Raw genomic sequence first — 25,557 nt, forward strand, 5'->3', positions numbered from 1 at the left:
CTGGTGTGTGCATTGACTTGCAGCCTTATGCGAAGCTGACCTTGGGCTGTGCATGGTGTATAGTCACTTTGGCAGTCCTGTGGTTATCTTGTGGTTTTATGTCTGATTGAGAAACTGTCAGCTCTGCCTCTGTTATACTATTTAAGTCCACGGCGATCTGTAGCTATTTAGGAGTAGCGCTGGACCGCATTTAGGTAAGGTGTGCCAACCATGATATCATGCAATAAAGTGTTTGTTCTCAACGTCTGAGTTTGGAGAATTTGTTCAGCAATTGGGCACAATCTGGACTTTCTCCAACACCTTCCTTGTCCCCATGCTAGCTGACAATATGAACGATTCTCTCCCTCGCTTCATGTTCTGACTCCTCTCCTTCAAATCGGTGGGAATAGCACCTCCCCTTAAAGAAACCATTGACCACCTGTCCTTGCAAATTACTGCTGCAGCTCCAACTGTTGTTACCTCACCAAAGTCCTTGAATGTGTTGTCACCTCTAAAATCCATGCTCATCTTTTATGGAGCTGCATGTTTCAATTCCTCAAATCACGTTTCTAGTAAAACCACAGTACCAAAGTAAGTTTAAACGGTGGCATAGTGGCGCAGTGGTTAGCACCGCAACCACACAGCTTCAAAGGCCCGAGTTCGATTCTGGATGCTGCCTGTGTGGAGTCTGCAAGTTTGCCCTGTGACTGCGTGGGTTTTCCTCTCACAGCCAAAGCCGTGCAGGTTGATAGATAAATTGGCTGTTGAAAATTGTTCCTGCTGCAGGTAGGGTATGTGGGAGTTTTGCAGATTCGGTGGGCCAAAGGGCCTGTTTCAGTGCTGTATCGCTAAATATCGAATAAAATATGTATGTATAAAAAAGAACAACTCTTATCAAAGTCATAAAGGGCATCCTAGGTAATTGTGACAAATGTAAACGATTCCTCTTTCTTGACTTGTCTTCAGCTTTTGATATGATTGATCATGGAATTCTGCTCCAACTCCTCTCCATTCACACACGGCTGGGTGGGACTGCATGCAGCTGGGGGTTCCAGTCTTATCTATTCAGTCATAGTCAGAAAGTTACCTGCAATGGCTTCTCTTCCCGCTCCTGTAAAGTCACCAAAGACTGAAGACTAAAGTCCTTCGACTTCTCATTTACATGCTGCCTCTCAGTGATATCCACAAAGACAACCTTAGTTTTCACTCAGGTATCTCACGGTACCCAACTATACCTCAAATCCAACATTCTTGATCCCACCACTGCTTGGGAACTGCCAGAATTCCAGTCTGACATTCAGTACTGCGTTTGCAAAAAATTCCCACATTTCAGTATTGAAAGGATAGAAGTCATTGCCTTCAGTCCCCATCGCATCTGATCCCTTGTCACCAACTCTATTTCTCCCCATGCCAACCGTCGGTGACTGAGCTTGACTGCTTGTAACCTTGGTATTATATTTAACTCCTCGCACACATCCATACCATCACGGCCACTGTCTATTTTCTACCTCCATAATATTACCTGACTTTGCCCATATCTAGTCTTACCCATTGCTTTGTTCCCTCTAAACCTGATGATCCTAATGCATTCCTGGTTGTCTTCCCTGGTTACAACCTCTGCAAACTCTGCTGCCTTGACCAAGTGTCACTCAGCCATCTGCCCTGTGCTCACTGACCTACATTGCCCAACAATGCGTGATTTTAAAATTCTCATCGTTGTTTTCAAATCCCTTCCTGGCCTCACAGCTCCTGTCTTTGCAATCGGCTCCAGGCTGACAGCTCCCAGTTCTGGCTTCTTGAGCATTCCTGATTTTAATTGCACACCATTGGCGGCCCTGCCTTTAGCTGTGAAGGACACACGTGCTAGAGTTACTTCCTTAAATCTCTCTACCTATCAATCTCTTTCCTGCTTTAAGACACTCCATAAAACCTAAATCTTTGACTTAGCTTCTGGTCATCTGACCAGAATATTCTTAGGCACTCCGTGTCTAACTTTCTTTGATATGACTCCTGTATAGCACCTTGGGATGGTTTATTACGCTAATGGCGCCAGATAAATGCAAGTCACTTGCTATTCAAGATAAAGGAAATAGGAGATGGCAGTAAATGTCGGGCCCAGATAATAGATAAGGGTAACATATGTGGACAAGCAACAGATATAGTTATATAACATGAGTATTAATTGATGGTTAATCACGTGAGTGATTGCCTTTACAACAATGTATATAGCGTTTGAAACATAAAAGGGGGACTGGAGGCCAGAACTTGTCAGCGCCAGATGTTGTAGGATATCTGAAACATTTCTGCGCATTTCATTACATGTAATATGTAACTGCAGACAGGTTTTCTGCTATAAATATTGTATAGTTTCATTTAGCTGTCACGTATGCATTTAGAATGTTTATTTCTAGTGAGTGATGGTACAATGAGTTGGATTGAGTGATGAGGTGAATGCCTAATGTAAATCTAATCCTCCTATATTGTTGTCCAACAGACCATTTGCAGTTAAGGTTGTCCGATGGTGGGAGCCCATGTGCTGGCCGAGTGGAGATTTATTACAACGAGACATGGGGCTCAGTTTGTGATGACTCCTGGGATCTGGTGGAAGTCAACTTGGTTTGCAAACAGCTGGGTTGTGGAAAAGCATTAGACATGATACTTCCTGCTTCTAGTGTACCAGGCTCAGGGTCAGCTTGATTGAATGAGCTGAACTGTTTTGGTAACGAATAATTTCTCTGGGAATTTCCCTCAGCATCGTGGGGTAACCACGACTGTTCTCATAAAGAAGATGTGCGGATCATGTGTTCAGGTAAGGCTGCTATGAATGTACTCATTTTATGTAGTGGTGTAAACGAGGGTTCACACAGAAATTATGATATAGAATTGCATGGAATGTGTCATGGACTTGTCTCGTTTTTTCGCCTACGATTAAAAACAATGTGCAACTTTAAGACTCTGTTAAAAATAGAGCACTTTTAAGGGAGAGAACGTTCTGTAATTTCTAAGGCACAGTGTGCCGGAAGCTGCATTTTGTTCCCTAGGCGGCAGCGGGAGAGAGAGGTCACATGGTGTAATGTTACTACTTAACTGTGTGTAAAACTGAAAAAAAGCGGCTGAACGCAGACTCACCAGCGAAACGAACTGAAGAGAAAGGAGCGGTTTATTCTCTCTCAGCAAAAATTCTCTTGAGAGCTGCAGGCCGAATTAATTGCCTAAAGAAGAAATTCCTTTTTTTTTCAAGAAACCGTTTGTATTGCTGAAGGAACTGCTGTTGCCTCCTGCAGCTCAACAGTGAAACGCCTGTTAAGAACAGACCAGTGCATCCAATCCTCATGAAGACTTCGAGTGGCCTTTGACTATTTCCACATTAGAATGCCTCATCCACCAGGAAATTAATCCACAGGCTTACTTATTTTATTCGTTCTTGAGAAGCAGCTAAATTTCAAAAACACTAATTTTAAAACGAGTTAACTACTGTTGGTTTTGAATGCATGTTTGCGAATGTGGGGAGTCAGTTTAAAATCATCAGGTCATTAGTCATAGGTTTATCTTAATAGTATTTAAGACTTTTGTTTCAATAAATAGTTAATTTGTTGGTGTCTGAAGATACTTGGTTTGGTCTCTTTTATTCTGGGGTTACCAGAGTGTTTATTTTGGCAGTTTTCCAATTGGGTGTGAAAGCTTAATAATATGCTGCGACCTGTGGAGGGACGGGACTGAATTGACAGTGTATTGCTCCCACCGCGGTTGTAATATATTAATTGGGTGGCTCGTCTGAGAACAGAATCAGATGAATTGAGGGTCTCATGTTTGGAATCATATAAATTACTTGTATCTTGGACAGCATAAAATTTTGTATCTTGTGTCTGGCAGCATATTAATTGCTGTCGGTTTTGGGATCATATTAATTAGAAACTTGGTTGTCAGGATCAAAATCTAACACCAATTATGAAATAATGGAACGAATGTTCTTGTATAGTACGGCAGAGACTATAGCATCAGAATGGCTCAGCAGTTGCAGCAGAGTTCTCGGGAAAAGAAAATGTTTCCCTCAGTGGCTCGATACCTTTAACTCAGAATAAATGAGAAGAATTGGCAGCAAAATTGTGGTAGGAATTGAAATTCCTTTTTCAGGAATTGAAAGTCAACAATGCAGCGATAATTGACCTAATAGTCAATAATTCTAATAAGTAGAAGGAAAATAAGAGGAACAAGAACGTACTAAGTCAGAGATTGATGCAGCAGAATTGGCAAACATTCAGTTGCAGTTAAGTCAACTGGAGCTTCAACAGGAAACAGAAAAATAAATGACAATAAGAAAACTTGAGGCTGGAAAAGAATTGAGAAAACTTCCACTTGTAAAAGAGGAAAGGGAGAAAGAGAAGGAATTTAGCCTAAAAGAGATGGAACTAAGACAAAGGAATAGTCTTCAATCCAGGGAAATGTCGGGTCATGAGGAATCTGAATTCGGCCCAGGACCCAGCAAAAAGCTGTTTAATTTGTAAAAGCTGTTCCTACGTTGGGGGAAAGGGACGTAGAGGCACTTTTTTCCTTTCTTTTGAAAAAAATAGTCAAACAGATGAAATGGCCGAAGGAAAGCTGGACACTGATTTTGCAAAGCCGGTTGGTCGGCAGAGCTCATGAAGTTTATGTGCTGCTTCCTGAAGAGGCTTCTGCAGAGTGTGGGATGGCAAAAATCCTATTCTCCTCGCGTATGAGTTAGGCCCTGAAGCTTATGGTCAGAATTTTCAGGACTTACAGAGATTGGCTGGGCAGACAAATGTAGAATTTGAGAGGGTGAAACAATTTGATTTTGACCGGTAGAGACGGGCAGTAAAGACGCACACCACATATGGGAAGCTTCGAGAATTAATTCGCTTAGAGGAATTTAAAAATTGCATTCCTTCAGTAGTGTGAACTCATGTAGATAACCTGAAAATTTTGAAATCTCGGCAGGCAGCGGAAGTTGTAGATGATTTTGACCTTGTGAATAAGCAAAACCTTTTGTCCGTCACCCCCATAAACCCAAGAATGATAGAAAGTGGGTGAGTGACAGGAAGGCAAGTATCCGGGGACAAGAATGAACAGTTGGAAATGCCCAAGTAGCACCTCCTGAAGTCAGAAAGGAAGGTGCTGAGGATAGAAGTGAGGTTCGCAAGCCAACGTGTTATCATTGACACAAAACGGGACATCTTCGTTCAGAATGCTGGAAATCGCAAGGTAAACCCATAGGACTCAGGGTACACAAAGTTAGCGCAGAGGAAAAGACTCTGCCTAAGAGGATAGCATACCAGGCTATAGCTTTAAACAGCAGCTTTAAAACAAGGTACATAAAGGAAAGTGAGGATAGACGTTAAGAAAACGATGCCCGAACGTTATGATTTTCTTTTTCAAAGGAAAAAGGAACTGCGCATCCTTTAGGTGAAGTAGGAAGACATGTCATTATACTCAGGGATACAGGAGCAACCCAAATTTACTGGGGAAAGGTATAACGTTTCTACCAGAGATCGCCTGGATTGCTAAAGTTTTACTTAATGGAGTTGGCAGGGAGTATATACCCGCATCTTTATATAAAGTATGCCCAGAGAGTGACTTAATATCTGGTATGGTAACTGTACAAGTTAGAACATATAACATAGGAAAAATGCAGAACTGAAGGAGGCCATTCAGGTCATCATGTCTGCACTGGCCGAATAAGCCATCCACCCAAACTAATCCCACCTTCTCGTACCTCGCCCACAGTCCCGCAGGTTATAACACTTTGGGTGCATGTCCAGGTGCCTTTTAAAACAATTGAAGATCTCTGCCTCCACCACTGATCCTGGCAGTGAATTCTAGACACCCACCATCCTCTGGGTGAAAAATTATTTCCCTCCTGTCCCCTCTAATCCTTCTACCAAACACCTTAAATCTGTGTCCACAGTTTGACAATCAAGGGAATTGATCGACTCCTAGGAAATGATTTGGCGAGATCAAAAGAATCAGTTTTGCCTACAATTACAGAGGAACCAAGTGAATTATGGAAACAGAGCAATTACATGAACAAGTTCCAGGAATACTTCCTGCGTGTGTAGTCACCCGAGCAACAGCTAAACAGGATCCATTGTCTGAGGTATACGTGGCAGCACAAACAGATATCCAAGTATCTGAAACCTTACTTGGGGATTTATCATTGCATTACAGCAAGCTGGTCCAGAGATATACCGAATATCACAAAGGCTCTGACAGAAGCTGAGGCAAAAGGCGTTCCAGAAGCCTATTATATGATTGTGGGGAGGGAATAGAGACTGCCTCATAGACCTGCGGATGAAGACTAGACAGTTGTTGAACAGATAGTGGCACCACCTAAATATTACTCGAGATTATTAAGGTTAGCACATGACATTCCTTTTGCACAGCTTAGACGATTTCAGAAGACCAAATCACATGTAAATGAACATTATTGCTGGCCCGTTCTTCCAAAGGATGTGAGACAATTTTGTAGGACATGCCATACCTGTCAAATGGTAGGAAAACCGCAACGTCCCACAAAACCGGCACCAATAGTTCCCATACCAGTGATTGAGGAACCATTAGGCAGGGTAATGGTAGATTCTGTAGGATCCTGGCCAAAATCAAAATCTGGACCTCAATACATATTTACCATCATGGATATGGCTACTCAATTTCCACAGGCCATTCCTGTGAGGACAATTAATGCTAGAATAATAGTAGCAAAGTTAGCACAATTCTTTTCGAGATATGGGTTATCACTTTATGTTCAATCGGGTCAAGGTTCGAATGTCATGCCTAAGGTATTTCAAGAAGTATGATCAATTAGGGGATTAGGCAGTTAGAATCTTCAGCATCAAACCAACAGTCACGGGGTGCTTTAGAGAGATACCACCAAACACTCAAAACAATTATTCGAACAGACTGTCACGAATATCCACATGACTGGGATAAAGGGCAAAACTTTCTTTAATTTGCCCCCAGAGACTTTACTGAATGAGTCCTGAATGAGTGAATTAGGCTTCATTCATTTCAAATTGGTTAACAGCTATGAGGTAAGAATTCTTGTACAACACATAAAAGACAGATTATTCGAACAAAACGCGGAATCTTCGAAGTTAGACTATATATCTGTGTTCTGGGAAAGGGTCAGGAGAACTTTTGGTGCGGCTCAGGATCACATTAAATCATCCAAAGCCAACATGAATAAATGGGCAGACACAAATGCAAAACCCCGCGGTTTTTAACCAGGGAATGAAATATTAGTGTTATTACAGTTACAGGGGCAACCATTATAAACACGGTTCAGTTGCCCATAAAGAGTTGGTAAGGTAGATTACTTGATTGCTACCCCTGATCGTCGAAGGAAGAATGGTTGTGTCACATTAATATGTTCAAGCAATATTATCTCAGTGAGGAGGATAAGCCTGTACAGATATGTCAGGTAATCGGCACTCTTGAGAAGGGAAAGGAAAGTGAGGATGAGGCAGAAGGATGCATGGAAAATTCTCAGATTGAACATCCAACACTCAGATTAGGGAGTGCAGAACGGCGAGGAAAATTGGAGAACATGCTTTTGCACTTGGAGGCAAAACAACGTAAAGAGCTAACCAGGCTTTCAACAGCAGTTAATGGAATTTGTAGGGATACACTGGGATGTACAACCTTAGTCAGACATGATCGAGATAAAGGGGGAATCATTCCTTCAAAACAACATGTTTACCGCTTATCTCTGGTCAAACAGGCCCAAAGAAAAGCTAAGATCCAGTACATGCTGGAAAACAATTTGATCGAGCATCGTCAAAGGAGCTGGAATTCACCAATAGTGCTAGTATCAGTTCTGATGAAGGGTCACTGACCTGAAACGTTTACTCTGTTTCTCTCTCTGCAGAAGCTGCCAGACCTGGTGTGTATTTCCAGTACTTCTTGTTTTTATTTCAGATTTCCAACATTTTGCGTTTATAATGGGCTGGTATCTATACCTGAAAGGGTGAACCCAATTTTGTATGGACGACAGAAAAGTCAATGAGGTAATAAAGGCTGGCTCCTACCCAATTCCGCGTTTAGAAGACTGTATTGACAGAGTGGGCAGTACTGGATTTACTCCCAAGATCGACATGTTAAAGGGATACTAGCAAGTTCCTTAGTCTTGTCGAGGCAAATATATCAGCTTGTCTAACATCTGACAGTATTCCTAGGCCACTTGATACCATTCAGGCTTAAAAGTAAAGTCCCAAGCCACTTATCAATGATGAATGATTCAGTTTTTCCCGACTGTGTAGTGTATCTCAATGATGTACTAATATACAGAAACGCTTCGCAAGAACACTTAAACCAACCAGAAAATATGTTTAAAAAGTTACAAGCCATGGACTTAGTGATAAATCTGGCAAAAAGCGAATAGGGAAACGCAAGAGTAACATAGCTGGGACACATAGCGGGGCAAGGACAGTTTCTGCCAAAAACGGCAAAGGTACAAGTCTTAGTAGAGTTCCCTATCCCTGAACCTAAGCGGAAAATAATGAGGTTTTTGGGGATGTGCGGTTTTTATAGGAAATATGTACGGAACTTTTGAACTGTGGCTGCTCCATTAACCAATTTACAGCAAAAAAGAACAACAATGTAGTATGCTCTGATGATTGCCAGACAGCTTTTTAAAAGATGAAAGCAATCTTAACTAATGCGCCAGTGTGGGCTGCTCCAAATTCTGCTAAACCATTTAAAATAGCAATTGATGCTAGCAACCTGGGGGGTCACTGCAGTACTATTTCAGGATGACGAATCAGGCATAGAGAAGCCAGAAGGGTACTTTTCAAGAAAACTAAGTTGTCATCAAAGAATGTATTCCCCTGTGGAAGAAGAAATATTAGGACTTTTGATGGCTCTCAAACATTTTGAAATATATGTCTGCTAAGATGATAAATAAATACTAATATACACTGACCAGAACACATTAACGTTCATGTAAAAAAATAAAACCGAAATGTTAGAATATTTAGATGGAGTCTGTTATGACAGCCAAATCATCCAAACATTTTACATATATTGGGGAAAAATAATGCTGTTGATGACACTTTGTCCCGAATTTGACCTTATTAAATTATATGGATTGCGATGGTATAAAGATAATGCTGTAAACTATCAAAAGAATTAATTGCGTTTGAATGTGGAAGAAAATGTTATTTTTATCCCAGTTCCTAATATTATTTAGTTTTTGCAACGTAATGAAAGGCATTGCAGGAATGGCGTTTCATTTTGCCATATGCGAGGGTGTTGTTTTCACCTTAGATTAAGAACAGTGTGTGCCTTCATGATTCTGTTAAAAATAATGCTGTAGGGATAGAAATAGGGATAGAAAGTTTTGGAATTTCAAAGGCATTGTGTGCCAGAAACAGCATTTTTGTTACTTTGGCAACAGCAGGAGTGAAATGTCACATGTTATGATGTTTCTATTTAATTGTGTAAATTTGGCAAATCTGGCTTGAAACCAGACTGGCTAGAGAAGCACACTGAAGAGAAATTAGCTGTTTATTGTCTCTCAGCAAAGATTCGACAGGGAACTACGGGCCTAAGGAAGAAAAGCTACCTTTTTTTTTCCAATAAACCATTTGTATTGCTGAAGGAACTGTTGGTGCCTATTAAGAATAGACTACTGCATCAAACCCTCGTGAAGACTAGCAGCGGTCCTGGTTTGGCTTGTTGTATTCCGGGGGTTTATAGAATGGTTAATTTCGCTGTTTTCCAATTGGGTGTGAAAGCTTAATAATATGTTGCAACCTGTGGAGTGAGGGGACTGAATTGAAGTGCGTTGTTCGGGTCGTGGCCATAATAAACGTACAGCATAGAATCGGGCCATTCGGCCCAACTAGTCTATGTGGTATTTATGTTGCACACGTGCATCACCCCAAATTACTGCATGCAACCCTCTCTGCATGTCCTCCAATTTCTTTGTCCCTCATGTCCTTATCGAGCTTCACTTAAAATACATCTGTGCTGTTCGCCTCAACTATTGCATGCGGTCCAAGTTCCACATTCGATTCACACCCTCTGCAGAAAACGATTCGGCAAAATTTCATATTTAGTATTTTGATGACTCTCTCATAGTTATGATCTCTAGCCGTGGTCTCTGACACGTTATAAGCAATTAGTTTACCCATATCCCTAGATTTATTTGCTCCTATACATCATTCTCACTCGTATTTTCCAAGAAGTACGTGGCCTCTTTATTTTTACTACCAAGATTCACCACATTAGACTTTAGTTGTATTAAAATTAATTTGCCAATTGCATGACCATTTGGTCCATTTATTAATGTCTTCACGTATTTTGTCGCTCTCTTCCTTGATATTAATTATATCCCCAAATTGCTGTCACCTTAAATTTTGAAATTATGTATCCCACTTCTAGGTACAAATCTTTTGTGTAAGTATTGAGCAGCAGTGACCCCAGCACCAATCCCTGTGGAACACCACTTCCCACCTTCCGCCATTCTGGGCAACCACCTTTAACCCTGACATTGTATTTTGTAGCTGGTTTGCTACCATTGTTTCACTGATCCCTTGACTCCACATGCGCGAACTCAGTCAGGATCCTACTGTATGGTACCTAGTCTGAGGCCTTTGTTAAAAAAACATGCATATTGCTTCGACTGCATTATCCCTGTTATCTCTCAATACCTTCGTCAAAGAATTCAATGACGTTGCATGTCCTTCTGTTGTGAAATCCGTGTGATTATTCGTTCTGACATCACGGGCTGTCGGTGTTTTTTCTCTTGCCTTTCTTAAATAATTCCCGGGAACCAGCATGTGTTGATCTGTGCAGTATGGACACACGAATTATCCATCTAACCATCTGGAAATCTCTTCTTTCATTGACAGGGCACAAAGAGCTGTGGCTGGTGAATGGGAAGCATCGCTGTGAGGGGAGAGGGGGAGTGTTCGACAATGGCACCTGAGGAACAGTGTGCTCAGATACACTTGATGGACCTGATGCAGAAATGATCTGTAAACAGTTAGAGTGCGGTCCCCTCAGTTCTATCGATTATTACGCTCAGTCATTTGGAGAAGGATCTGGACACATTTGGCTCAATAAGATTGAGTGCACTTCACACGAATCGTACTTTTGTCAGTGTCAATCAGTCCCGTGGGATAAAAAACAAATGTGCAAACAAACTAGTGTTGTTTGTGCAGGTAACACATCAAATCTCTCAATGTGCGAGTGTCATTTCAGAAGTTGATGCAGTCAGCATGTTTCTGTTCGCAACAGAAGCAAAAGTAGCTATGGAGCAGACCCACAGATCAAAGGATCACATTCGAGAATATGTTTGTAAACGTGCACTTTCACCAGGTAAAACCTGCTCGTTATTGTATCAACAATTTTTTTTATTCATTCATGGCATTTATTTCCCATCCCTAATTGCGCTTGCGAAGGTGATGGTGAGCTGCCTTCTTGAACGGCTGCAGTTCAGATGGGGTAGGTACACCCACAGTGCTGTCAGGAACTATCTGACATCTACTCCTGTCTTGTACTACATTAACAATAATCATGGATTCTCTTTGACAGATCCCGAACAATGCTTGTGCCTCTTTGGAGTTAACAACAACTGCACTGGGAGAGTGGAGATATTGTGCAATAACAGCGGGGGCACGGTGTGTGATGACTCCTGGGATATGGCCGATGCCAATGTTGTCTGCAGACAGCTGGGTTGTGGCCACGCTCTACTCGCCCCAGGAGGAGTTACTTTTTCCCAGGATGGCGGTGTTATCTGTCTAGATGAGGTGAAGTGCTCCGGAAGTGAATCTTCTATGGGCGACTGTCCTTCTCATCGCCGGGTCAATCCGACTGTGATCACAAGGAAGATGCCAGTGTGAATTGTTCCGGTGAGGGTGGCAGGGTTTGGAGAGTGGGTTATGGTTATTTGTTTTGTTAAATGGACTCGTTCGGGAAGTTAAGAACAGTATTTATTGTCTTAATGTAAAGTGTTGACATTTCATCTTCCTGAATTTTTTGTGCAATATATTCCACAGGGTTCGATGTGCCTCCAATTGCTTTCCCGTCCTCATCTACAGGTACTGACCATAATGAGTATTCCAGCTGGCGTTGAGGTTTGTATTAGATTATTTAGTATCGTTGCCATTTTCGGAAGATAATATGAGCACGTTCTCACTGACTGACTGGAACATTTTTTCCTGACCGCATATTTCCAAGCGTCTGGTTGGAGTTCCATTAACCCCAGTTTCTGGCTGTACCTGAGCTGTCCTGTACTCAACAGAAACATAGGGCCACTATCTCTGTAATTTAGACTGGGTCACACGTTCCTCTGTTGCAATGCACACCACACATACTGGGGAATGTTCAGCTTGACTCATTGCACTGAAGCAGTGTATATAATTATTAAATACTTATTGCAAATATTTCATCATGCAAGGCGGACTGTGTCTGTGATAAACCTTTCTGTATTGTTTTCATTAAGAACAGGGATATAAAACTACTTCCATCCTAGTTGCTGTCTGCTTCGGAGTCCTGTTAATCTGTGAGTTGAACTCACTGATGGAGGTTATACAGGAAAAGTCAATCAGAAGAGGTGAGCTTCATACCTTACCGCAGAATGAACACAAGATCCCTGATATTGTGCCATATCGTTGCAAGACTCTAGTTAACTGCAGCTTTCCAAGGAATGCCAAGTGGCCTCATTAGAAATAAATCATAATCGTTTTTGCTGATTTGCTCCATTCAATGTGCTTCGGAAGTAGTAAAATGCGACATTTAAAATGTTATCTTACTTCATCCATTGGTTATAATTCCAGCCATTCACATTATAGGTATAGCCATTCATTCTCGAGCTGTCCAACCTGTTTCTATATTCCAAAATAAAGCTTCCGCTCGAATTTCACCCATCCAACTCAGTGCTGAATTACAAGGTTTCGAACAAATGATTGACATAGGTGAACGACCAGCTCCCCAAAATAAGGTACATCGATGGATGCTCGGAGGAGCAGAGACAGCATGCCCCATCGGGGGCAAGATCGAGAGCTTCCTGGCATCTCGGCTAACTGGAAGAGGTGAAAACACAGAGAGAGAGAGAGAGAGGGAGGAAGAAGCCCGCTCTTCCAGCTTCAAAGAGTGACAGTAAAATTATCTGCCATAGGTCGTATACTTCCTGTGTCAATTTAGATTATGCATCGAGTCTAAAATGTTGATTCCTCATAAGCCTAATATTTTAAAATTACTTATGAGTTCTCGACCACCTATTTTGGGTAAACTGTGACTCCTGAACCTACATCGTACACTATGTACACGAATCTTTTCTCACAGTGAGGGAACATACCAAAGAACAATAAGCTCCTCGCTCATATTTCCAACTGATGCTGTCACAGAATCAGTCAACTTCATCCAGCTTCTCTTTAGTTGAATTCCACTTGTGGGCCCAGAATCCAGTAATCAGTTGGAATTTGTTTCTCCCGATACCCGCTCATTTCTTCTTGCCTCCAGACTGCTGCAGATGAACATATCAGTATGCAGAAAAAATAGACACATAGACATATACAAAAGTATACACAACAAAACTACTCTGCATTCACAATACCTGGCTTTGTCTCTTTGCTGTCACCATCATTGTGATTTGAATGTGTTTGCAGATAATTTACTGTTAAACGCTCGAGGGTCGGAACAAAACGTTAATCTCTCCATCCTCCATCCGACAGGTTCTGTCATTCACGGCAAGGGTTCACCAGCTGGTTTATACCAAGCTGTTTCTACAGATATTTGGATAATTGTACCTGGCAAGGATTCCTCTCAGATCTGGCGTTCTGGTCTGTGTTTTATATTTCGTACCAAATTTTCACTGCACAAATGTCACTTTCACTTAATTACCCCATTTTAATGGTCTATTTACTGACTGAAATCTGTCAGAAATCCACTCACTATCCCCATGTGAAGGAGTCCAATCACAGTGCGCGTATGTCTATTTCTGTGTGGAGAGGAAGGCAAGCAATGGGTTTGGGAAGATTTTCACTGGCCGCGACTGCTTTAAGAACGTGCTTTCTGTTTGTTTGTAAATAGCAATCAAAGTCGTTGTTTCATTTTCCCTTCCATCTGCACACTGACTGCCAGATATCTGAACTCCCAAATAATAAACACATCGGCTGTTCGTGTTATTTGTTAATTTTATATTCCCTCAAACAGCAACTGAATGTCATAAATCGACTGAAAGTATCTTCAATTTTTCATTTATCGTCGCATCCTTCATAGCATATTCTCTATCTGCTGACTTTGCAGTCTGAGTCACTACCAATTCATTTTATTCCCTTTAAGCTAGATCATAAACAGTCACTGACCTCAGTGGAGACAGTCACTTTGACATTTTATTTCTCTAGGTGACTGGATTTCTGGATCAGAAACATGTTCCCATCAGGACCTCCTTACCTGAAATCTGTGGTTTCTACCAAAAAACTTATTCTAACACTTTGTTTGCTGAATTTTATCATTAACCTACCAATTCTACTTCACGATACTAGGGCAACAACACTACCGAATCGATAACGTTTTCTTTTGCGCTATATTTGGGGAGTGATTTAACCATTGAGATATATTGCTTGGTTTAAAACAAAGCACACCCAGGAGAAAAAAAAAATTCCGAAATTAACCTCCTTTCACTCTTTTCTGCCCCATTATCCCGGGTGGAGTAAAGTTTTGGAGTCACCACCGGCCGTTTGAGGTTCTGAAAGGGAAAGTGACGGGGACAGGGTGGACGGATTCTGGATAAAGAAACTGTGCTAACCGACTATGTTTCACACTATTGCCTCTGCTCTGATGTCTGAAATCTAACTCACCAGCTGTACTGAGTATTGTATTGCCTGCTCTCTGGGTGAGACAACATTTAGGGTCCATGATTAGTTTCTCTTGAACCACTGCAGTCCCTGTGATGGTTGATGCTCCACAATCGGGTCAGATAAAAAGTTCCAGGACATTGTCACCAGATGAGCACCAAAAATTGTTTCATCCTGCCTGGAGCTAAATTAAGATGGGAAAGGTAGCCAAACCATGGCTTACAAGGAAAATTGGAGATAGCATTAGATCCAAGGAAGAGGCATACAAATTTGCCAGAAAAAAAAGTACGGACCTAAGGATTGGGAACAGTTTAGAATTCAGTAAGCAAGGACCAAGGGATTGATAAAGAAGGGGAAAATACAGTACGAGAGTAAGCTTGTGGGGAACATAAGAACTGTAAAAGCTTCTATAGATATGTAAAGAGAAAAATATTGGTGAAAACAAATGTAGGCCACTTACAGTCAGAAACAGGGGAGTTTAGTATGGGGAATAATGTAATTGCCGACCAACTAAATGCATACTTCGGTTCTGTCTTCACAAAGGAGGTCACAAAACATCACACCGGAAATCGACAGGAATAGTGCCGGAAGACTGGCGGATAGCAAATGTTGTCCCCTTGTTCAAGAGACAGCCCTGGCAATTATAGACCTGTGAGCCTTACTTCGGTTGTGAGTAAAATGTTGGGAAAGATTATAAGAGATAGGATTTATAATCATCTTGAAAAGAATAAGTTCACTGGCGATAGTCAGCACGGTTTTGTGAAGGGTAGGTCGTGCCTCACAAACCTTATCGAGTTTTTGAGGAGGTGACCAAACAGGTGGATGAGGGTAAAGCCTTGGATGTGGTGTATATGGATTTCAGTAAGGCGTTTGATAAGGTTCCCCACGGTAGGCTATTGCAGAAAATACGGAAGTATGGGATTCAAGGTGATTTAGTGCTTTGGATCAGAAATTGGCTAGCTGAAAGAAGACAGAGGGTGGTGGTTGATGGCAAATGTTCATCCTGGAGTTTGGTTACTAGTGGTGTTCCGCAAGGATCTGTTTTGGGGAAACTGCTGTTTGTCATTTTTATAAATGACCTGGATGAGTGTGTAGAAGGGTGGGTTAGTAAATTTGCGGATGACACGAAGGTCGGTGGAGTTGTGGATAGTGACGAAGGATGTTGCAGGTTACAGAGGAACATAGATACTCTGCAGAGCTGGGCTGAGAGATGGCAAATGGAGTTTAATGCGGAAAAGTGTGAGGTGATTCACTTTGGAAGGAGTAACAGGAATGCAGCTACTGGGCTAATGGGAATATTTCTGGTCGTGTAGATGAGCAGAGAGATCTTGGTGTCCAGGTACATAAATCCCTGAAAGTTGCCACCCTGGTTAATAGGGCTGTTAAGAAGGCATATGGTGTGTTAGCTTTTATTAGTAGGGGGATCGAGTTTCGGAGCCACGAGGTCATGCTGCAGCTGCACAGGGCTCTGTTGCAGCCGCACCTGGAGTATTGCGTGCAGTTCTGGTCACCGTATTATAGGAAGGATGTGGAAGCTTTGGAAAGGGTGCAGAGGAGATTTACTAGGATGTTGCCTGGTATGGAGGGAAGGTCTTACGAGGAAAGACTGAGGGACTTGAGAGGTTGTTTTCGTTAGAGAGAAGGAGGAGGAGAGGTGACTTAATAGAGACATATAAGATAAACAGAGGGTTAGATAGGGTGGGTAGTGACAGTCTTTTTCCTCGGATGGTGATGGCAAACACGAGGGGACATAGCTTTAAGTTGAGGGGTGATAGATATAGGACAGATGTCAGAGGTAGTTTCTTTACTCAGAGAGTAGTAGGGGCGTGGAACGCCCTGACTGAAACAGTAGTAGACTCGCCAACTTTAAGGGCATTTAAGTGGTCATTGGATAGACATATGGATGAAAATGGAATAGTGTTGGTCAGATGGTTTCACAGCTCGGCGCAACATCGAGGGCCGAAGGGCCTGTACTGCGCTGTAATGTTCTATGTTCTATAAATGTTGGGGAACACAGGGTTTAGTGAGAGGGAGTGACTGAATGAAATCAGTATTAGTAGAGAAATGGTGTTGGGAAACTAATGGGAGTGAAGGCCGATAAATCCCCAGGGCCTGATACTCTGCATCCCAGAGTACTTAAGGAAGTGGCCCTAGAAATAATGGATGCATTGGTGCTCATCTTCCAAGATTATATGGACTCTGGAATAGTTCTTACAGATTGGAGTGTAGCTAATGTAACCCCACTACTTAAAAAGAGAGTTAGACAGAAAAGGGGGACTTATAAACCAGTCAGCCTGAGGTCGTGAGTGGGGAAAATTCTAGAGTCCATTATCAAAGATTTTATAGCAGAGTACTTGGAGAACAGTGGTGTGATCGGATAGAGTCAGCATGGATTTACGAAAGGGAAATCATGCTTGACAAATCTACTCGAATTCTTCGAGGATGTAACTAGTCGAGTTGATGAGGGAGAGCCATTGGATGTGGTTTATTTGGACTTTCAGAAGGCTTTTGACAAAGTCCCACATAAGAGATTAGCATGTAAAATTAAAGTGCATGGAATTGGGAGTCGTGTATTGCGATGGATAGAAAATTGGTTGGCAGACAGGAAGTAAAGACTAGGGATAAACGGATCTTTTTCCAAATAGCAGACAGTGGCTAGCGGGGTACCACAGGTATCGGTTCTTGGATCCCAGCAATTCACAATATATATTCATTATTTAGATGAGGGAACAAAACGTAAGACCTTCGAATTTGCAGATGACACAAAACCTGGTGGGAGGCTAAATTGTGAGGAGGATGCAGAGAGGCTTCAGGATGATTTGGAAAAATTGAGTGCGTGGGCAAATGCATGGCAGATGCAGTATAATGTGGATAAATGTGAGGTTATCCACTTTGGGAGCAAAAGCAGGAAGGCAGATTATTAACTGAACTGCTATAAACTGACAGAGGGGAATATGCAACGAGACCTGGGTGTTCTCATACACAAGTCGCTGAAAGTAAGTAAGCAGGTGAAACAGGCGGTAAAAAGACAAATGGTGTGTTGCCCTTCATCGTGAGAGGATTCGAGTACAGGAGCAAGGATGTCATGATGCAAGTATACTGAGACCTCACCTTAATATTGTGTGCAGTTTTGGTCTCTTAATCTGAGGAAAGATGTTTTTGCTTTCGAGGGAGTGCAGCGAAAGTTTAACAGACTGATTCCTGCGATGGCGGGAATGACGTCTGAGGAGACATTGAGTCGGTTCGGATTATGTTCGCTGGAGTTCAGAAGAGTGAGGGGAGATCTCATACAAAACTATAAAATTCTAACAGGACTTGCCAGGGTAGATGCAGGAAGGATGTTCCCGATGATGGGGGAGTCCAGAACCAGTGGTCATAGTCGAAGGATACGAGGTAAAATTTTCAGGAATGAGAGGAGGAAAAATTTCTTCACCCAGAGAGTGATGAGCCTATGGAATTCGCTACCACAGAAAGCAGTTGAGGCCAAAGCATTGTATGTTTTCAAGAAGGAGTTAGATCTAGCGAAAGGTATCAAAGGATATGGGGTAAAGGTGGGAAAAGGTTACTGAGTTGGATCATCAGCCATAATCACAATGAATGACGGAACAGGGCCGAATGTCCTGCTCCTGCTCCTATTGTCTATTTGTCGATGTTTCTCTGATGAAGGTATTATAGTTATTTGTTCGAACTTCCCTTTTAATGTCTCCAATAACCATCCATGTTTGTGTTTAACAGTTGCTGATTCCAATGAGTCCCTCAATCAGATTGAATATTACACCAGTCACAGTTTGGGTGCCTTGGATCCTGGATCAGAAAATCCTGAAGGGAACTCCTCCAGTATTCAGGGTGGGTACATTTTTATTCGCTACTATCATATTTTTTTAAAAAAATCATCTTGCTGTCTGCTATCTAAAATCAACAACTAAATATATCAGAACTTAGTCGCTGCAAAATGATGCTGCTGAAGACATGGAGATTTTCTCTCACTCACTTCCAAATCCCTGAATCTTTCCATCTCTGCTCCTCCTTTCCAACAAGATTATCTCTGCATTTCCCTCCCCCCTGTCCCGGGACACACCTCTCTATTCTGTAAACACATCTTCCTTTGTATCCCTGTCACTCCACAACTATCTGTCTCTGCGTCTCTCTCTTTGGCTGGGATCTTTCTCAGTATCGACATCTCTGCTGCATTCTCTCTCTGCACCTCCAGCTCTCTCTCTCTCTGTATGTCTCCATTTCTCTCTCTTTCTCAATATCTACATCGCTGCTGCATTCTCTCTACACCTCCAGCTCACTCTCTCTGTATGTCTCCATTTCCCTCTCTCTCTCTCTGCCATTCTCGGTATTTCTACCCTCTGTTCTCAGTTTCTCTCTCACTGGTGTCAGACTCCCTACATGTCCGTCTCCATCTCCCCTTCCATTTATTTCTCTCTCTCACTGTTCTGTCCTAATCCCGGGATCTGTTTTCTGTGTCTCTGTCCCTCTGTCTGGGGCTGAATTTGAACGCGCTGCCTTGGTGTTATACAGGGTGATTGTGAACCGGGATCCTGCATTCCACCTCTCGCCAGTTTTGCTCCCATTGAGGTAAAAACAGGGGAGAGATGATGAACGGACAGCCGATTCACAACCACCCTCCTTCCCTACACCTTGGTTTTCACCATTGGCACCAAGTTCAATTCCAGCCCAATGTTCCTTCGCCTCTCTGTATATCTGCTCCCCGACTGTCTCTGCCTGTCTCCTTGATTCTCAATGGGGGAAGGGACAGATCAGCCATGATCTAACTTGGGTGTGACAGGCTCAAAGGGCTGAATGGCCTCTTCCCGTCCTTGTGTCAGTCGGTGTGTGTATTTGTGTGTGTCTCCCTCTGTTTGATTTCCTGAAGCCGATGGGGAGAACAGGTGAAACACCTTTCTGCAGAGAGGGATATGTCTGGGGCTGGGATCATCCTGTGCATTAAAGGCTCAGAATGCCAGTTAGCCTCTGGGGCTCCTTGCTCTATGCCCGGCCCTGTGTTTGGCCAGACAGGAGTTAAAGGTGCCGGGGGTCTGGGAACCAGTTGACGGAATTCCAGTGGCTTATCCAGACCAGGAATTAAAGTGAATGAAATGTTGTCGGGAGATGGAGTCAAACCCAGGAAGGTGATGGAGGTGGGAATTACACGGGGTGGGGGGGGGTGGTGGGGGCGAGGGCGACGGGAGGCTGTTCACGGGGGAGATGATACAGGGTGGGGATTAGTAGAGGGGGGCTTTTACAGGACAGGGAAGGTATTTAGAAAGGGGAGAGTGTTTACAGCGGTGGGCAGGGGGGAGAATTAGATTGGGGTCAGTTAATGGGGTGGTATCTGGATGGGAGTCTGTTCCTGGGGGTATTTAGATGGGGGTCTGTTCCGGGTGGGAGTATTTTGATGGGGGTCTGTTCCTGTGGGTGTATTTAGATGATAGTTTGCTCCCAGGGGGTATTTAGATGGGAGCATGTTACTGGGGGGGGGGGGTGGGGGTACTTAGATGAGCTGTCTTGTAACAGTAGGAAGGGGATAATTAGATGGGGGTCAGTTAACAGGAGATATCAGATAGGGGTCTGCAGGCGAGGATTATTGAGATTGGGTGGGGGTCTGTACAAGGGGGGCATGTTTTCCGGGGGGAACATATTGCAGGGGTAAAGATTTGCGTGGTGGATAAAAATTGTGGGGGGGGGGGAAATTTTGCAGGGGGGAATAAGTTGCGGTGGAAATAAATTGCTGGGGAAATAAATTGCGGGGGTGGGCAAATCGTGGGGGGAATTGCGCCGAGGTATAAATTGCGGGGGGGGGGGAGGATATAAGTTGCGGGGGGGATATAAATTGCAGGGTGGTCTATAAATTGCGGCGGGACTATAAATTGCGGGGGGCTATAAATTGCGGCGGGGGAATAAATTGCGGGGTAATAAATTGCAGGCGTTATACATTGCGGGACAGATTAAGTACGGGGGGTATAACTTGCGCGGGGTCGGAAATTGCGGGGGGGGGATATAAATTTCGGGGGGATACAAATTGCAGGGGGGGATATAAATTGCAGTGGGCGGGTATAAATTCCGGGGGGGGGGTATAAATTGACAATGCAACGCCACCTAAATTACATGCCGAGTCAGTGATTAAGTATTGGCACATTGATCTCAGTTTCAAGAGAGAATTTCACAGTGTAAGGAACAGAATGGAGCTGATTGCTGCTAATGTCTGTCTGTAAATTGCAGCAATGTTGTCCACAATGGAGTTTGGAGTAAATAGTTTGCAGATCATCAGGAAGCAGCACCTTCTCATGTCTCTGCTCAGAGTTGGCTCTGGTACCTGGATTAACAGGGCAATGGGCAGGTACACAGCTCCAAAAACCATGTCTCACATTCCAATCACTTCCCAGTCTCTGGCTCTGTGTCGGGGGATGTGTTTGTAAGACGGGGAGTCACTGAGAGATTGTTTTATGTCAGTGAGTGAGAGAAACGGCCCTGGGCTCTTGCTGTGTGTTATTTATGTTCAGAAATGCTTTGCTTTGCTTGAATCAATTTTATTTATTTTATTCCCAAGGAGAATCTTTTCGGAAGCTGCAGCTGTGATGATGCTGAGGGAGAATTTTACTGGCACATGGAATTCTCAGACAAGAGCTTTAACCAGAGAGGAAAATAATAATAAATATATATGTGTCATTGTCAAATTCATTTCCAGATGCAGAAAAGAAGACTGTGTGTTTTCGGAACGGATATAAAAACAAAGGGCTGGAAATGCTCAGTATTTTTATTTCTGATTTCCAGCATTCACAGTATTCTGATTTTGTGTTTTCGAGGGTCTGTGGATTTTTTTTACCACAAGGGAGGGGGCTGCGAAGCAAATAGTTTGCGAAGCTCCACAACAGTCAATGTAATCCCCTAGATTTCCCTCTCTCCATCTCTGGCTGCTTCCTGTTCCCTGCACCTTCCTCCTTGTTCCTCGCTCTGTTTCTTCACATCTTTAAATCCCTATCTTTCTATTTCTCAACATCCTTTTTATCTCGAGCCCTCTCTCGAGTCTCACAAGTTTCTATTTTCATTCTCTTTCTATGACTCTCTGCATCTTTATCTGTCTCTCTCTCTCTCAGTCCATTTCTTCTCTCACTCACTTCCAAATGCCTGAATCTTTCCATCACTGCTTCTCCATTCCTGCAAGATTATCTCTGCATTTCTCCCCGCCCTGGTACGCCCCTTTCAATTCTGAATCTGCATCTTACTTTGTACCTCTGCCACTCCACATCTTTCAGTTTCTGCGTCTCTCTCTTTGTCTGGGATCTTTCTCAATATCTGCATCGCTTCTGCATTCTCTCTCTCTACACCTCCAAATCCCTGCCCCACTCTCCATGCTGGATTGTGCAATTCACACTCACCCAGTCAAAGTCCAGCCCAGTGTTTCTTTGACTCTCTGTGTATCTGGTCCCCGACTGTCTCTGCCTGTCTCCTTGTGTCTCAATGGGGGAATGAACAGATCAGCCATGATCTAACATTGGTGGGGCAGGCTCAAAAAGCTGAATGGCCTCCTCCCGTCCTGCGCCATTCAGTGTGTGTGTTAGTCTCCCTCTGTTTGATTCCCTGAAGACGACGAGGAGAACAATTAAAACGTCTTTTTGCAGAGAGGGATGTGTCTGGTGCTGGGATCTTTCTGTGCATTGAAGGCTCAGAATGCCAGTCAGCCTCTGAAGGTACTTGCTCTATGCCCGGCCCTGCTGTTGACCGGGCATGAGTCAAAGGTGCCGGGGCCTGGGAGCCATTTGGTAGAATTCCAGTAGCTTATCCCAAATGGAATGAAAGTGAATGAAAGACTGTCTCAGAGATGGAGCCACACCGAGGAACGTGATGGAGGTTGAACTTACACAGGGGGGTGTTAACTGGGATGGGAGTTACACAGGGGGTGCTGTTCACAGAGGAGATGATACGGAGTGGAATCTAGTAGGGGGGGGGGGGTGGTTTACAGGACAAGGCGGATATTCAGTATGGGTTAGTGTTTACATTGGCGGCACGGGGGAGAATTAGCGGGTGATATTCACAGACGAAATTTGTCATGTTACAAATTGGTGGATGGAGGGATGGGCGTGGTGGGGGGAGGATTCTCCAGTCTGTTCATGGGGGGCTTAGATGTGGGACTGTTCACGGGGAGGGTGTGGGGCAAAGTACAGTGGGTCTGTTCACAGGAGGGGTATTCGATGGGGGTATGTTCGCAGGAGTGATATTAGATGGGAGTCTGTTCACAGGAGGGGTATTAGATCGGAGTTTGCTCACAGGAGGGGTAATAGATGGGAGTCTGTTCACATGAGGGCTATTCGAGGTAAGTCTGTTTAAAGGGGGGGGGGTTTAGATGGGTGTCTGTTCACAGGAGGGGTATTAGATGAGAATCTGTTCACAGGAGGGGTATTAGAGGGGAGTCTGGTCACAGGAGCGGTATTAGAGGGGAGTCTGTTCACAGGAAGGGTAATAGATGGGGCTGTGTTCGCAGGATGGGTATTAGATGGGAGTCTGTTCACAGGAGGGGTATTAGAGGGAAGTATGTTCAAAGGAGGGGTTTTAGATGGGAGTCTGTTCACAGGAGGGCTATTAGATGGGAGTCTGATCACAGGAGGGGTAGTAGATGGGAGTCTTTTCAAAGGAGGGGTTTTAGAGGGGAGTCTGTTCACAGGAGGGGTAATAGATGAGGTTGTGTTTGCAGGAGGGGTATTAGAGGAGAGTCAGTTCCCGGGAGGGGTATTGGATGGGAGTCTGTTCACAGGATGGGTATTGGATAGGAGTCTGTTCACAGGAGGGGTATTCGAGGGAAGTATGCTAAAAGGAGGGGTTTTTAGATGGCGGTCGGTTCACAGGACGGGTATTAGATGGGAGTCTGTTCACAGGAGGGGTAGTAGATGGGAGTCTGTTCACAGCAGGGGTATTAGATGGGTCTCTGTTCAAAGGAGGATTATTAGAGGCGAGTCTGTTCACAGGAGGGTTATTAGATGGGAGTCTGTTCACAGGAGGGGTATTACAGGGAAGTCTGTTCACAGGAGGGGTTTTTAGATGAGAGTCTGTTCACAGGAAGGGTATTAGATGGGAGTCTGTTCACAGGACGGGTGGCAGATGGGAGTCTGTTCACAGGAGGGGTATTAGATGGGTCTGTGTTCACAGGAGCGTTATTAGAATGGAGTCTGTTCAGAAAAGTGTTATTAGAGGGGTAACTGTCCACAGGAGGAGTTTTAGAGGGAAGTCTGTTCACAGGAGGGGTATGAGAGGAAAGTATATTCACAGGAGGGGTATTAGATGCGAGTATTTCCATAGGAGAGATTTTACAGGGGAGACTGTTCATAGGAGGGGTGGTAGATGGGAAACTGTTCATAGGAGGGGTATTAGAGGAGAGTCTGTTCACAGATGGGGTATTAAAACATAGAACATAGAACATAGAATTTAGAACAGTACAACACAGTACAGGCCATTCGGCCCACGATGTTGTGCCGAACCTTTAACCTACTCAAAGTTCAAACTAACTACCTACCCTTGATTCTACTATCATCCATGTACCTATCCAAGAGTCGCTGAAATGCCCCTAATGTATCTGCTTCTGCTACCACCGCTGACAGCGCATTCCATGCACCCACCACTCTCGGTGAGAAGAACCTACCTCTGAAATCTCCCCGAAACCTTCCTCCAATCAACTTAAAATTATGCCCCCTGGTGATAGCCCTTTCCACCCTGGGAAGAAGTCTCTGGCTATCCACTCTATCTATGCCTCTCATCATCTTGTCGTCCTCTATAAAGAGGGGTTTTTGGTGGGAGTCTGGTCACAGGAGTGTTTACGAGAGTGGAGTCAGCTCACAGGAGGGGTATAAGAGTGGAGTCAGTTCACAGGAGGGTTATTAGAGTGGAGTCTGTTCACAGGAGGGGTATTAGATGGGAATCTGTGCAGAGGAGGAGTATTGGAGTGGAGTCTGATCACAGAAGGGGTAACAGATGGGAGCCAGATCAAAGGAAGGGTCTTAGCTGGGAGCCTGTTTACAAGTGGGGAATTAGAGTGGAGTCTGTTCACAGGAGGGTTATTAGATGGGAATCTGTGCACAGGAGGGGTATTAAAGTGCAGTCAGTTCACAGGCGGGGTTTTAGATGGCACTCTGTTCACAAGAGGGGTATTAGACGGTTGTCTGTTCACAGGAGGGGTATTTGATGGGTGGCTATTCACAGAAGGGGTATGAGATGGGAGTCTGTTCACAAGAGGGGTCGTAGATGGGAGTTTTTTCACAGGGGGGATTTTAGAGGGGAGTCTGTTCACAGGAGGGTAGTAGATCGGAGTCTGTTCACAGGACGGGTATTAGAGGGGTGTCTGTTCCCAGGAGGGGTATTAGATCGGAGTCTGTTCACAGGATGGGTATTAGATGGGAGTCTGTTCACTGGACGGGTATCAGAGGGGTGTCTGTTCACAGGAGGGGTAAAAGATGGAGTCTGTTCACAGGAGGGGTATTAGACGGGAGTCTGCTCTAAGGAGGGGTATTAGTTGAGAGTCTGTTGACAGAAGGGGTATTAGATGGGTGTCTGTTCACAGGAGGTGTAGCAGATGGGAGTCTTTTCACAGGAGGGGTTTTAGATGGGGTTGTGTTCGCATGAGGGTTATTAGAGGGGAGTCTGTTCACAGGAGTGGTATTAGAGGGGAGTCTGTTCACAGGAGGGGTATTAGAGGAAAATCTATTCACAGGAGGGGTATTAGATGCGAGTATTTTAACAGGAGAGGTTTCAGAGGGGTGTTTGT

The sequence above is a fragment of the Heterodontus francisci genome, unplaced genomic scaffold (assembly GCF_036365525.1).
Source record: "Heterodontus francisci isolate sHetFra1 unplaced genomic scaffold, sHetFra1.hap1 HAP1_SCAFFOLD_49_2, whole genome shotgun sequence".
NCBI classification, from domain to species: Eukaryota; Metazoa; Chordata; class Chondrichthyes; order Heterodontiformes; family Heterodontidae; genus Heterodontus; species Heterodontus francisci.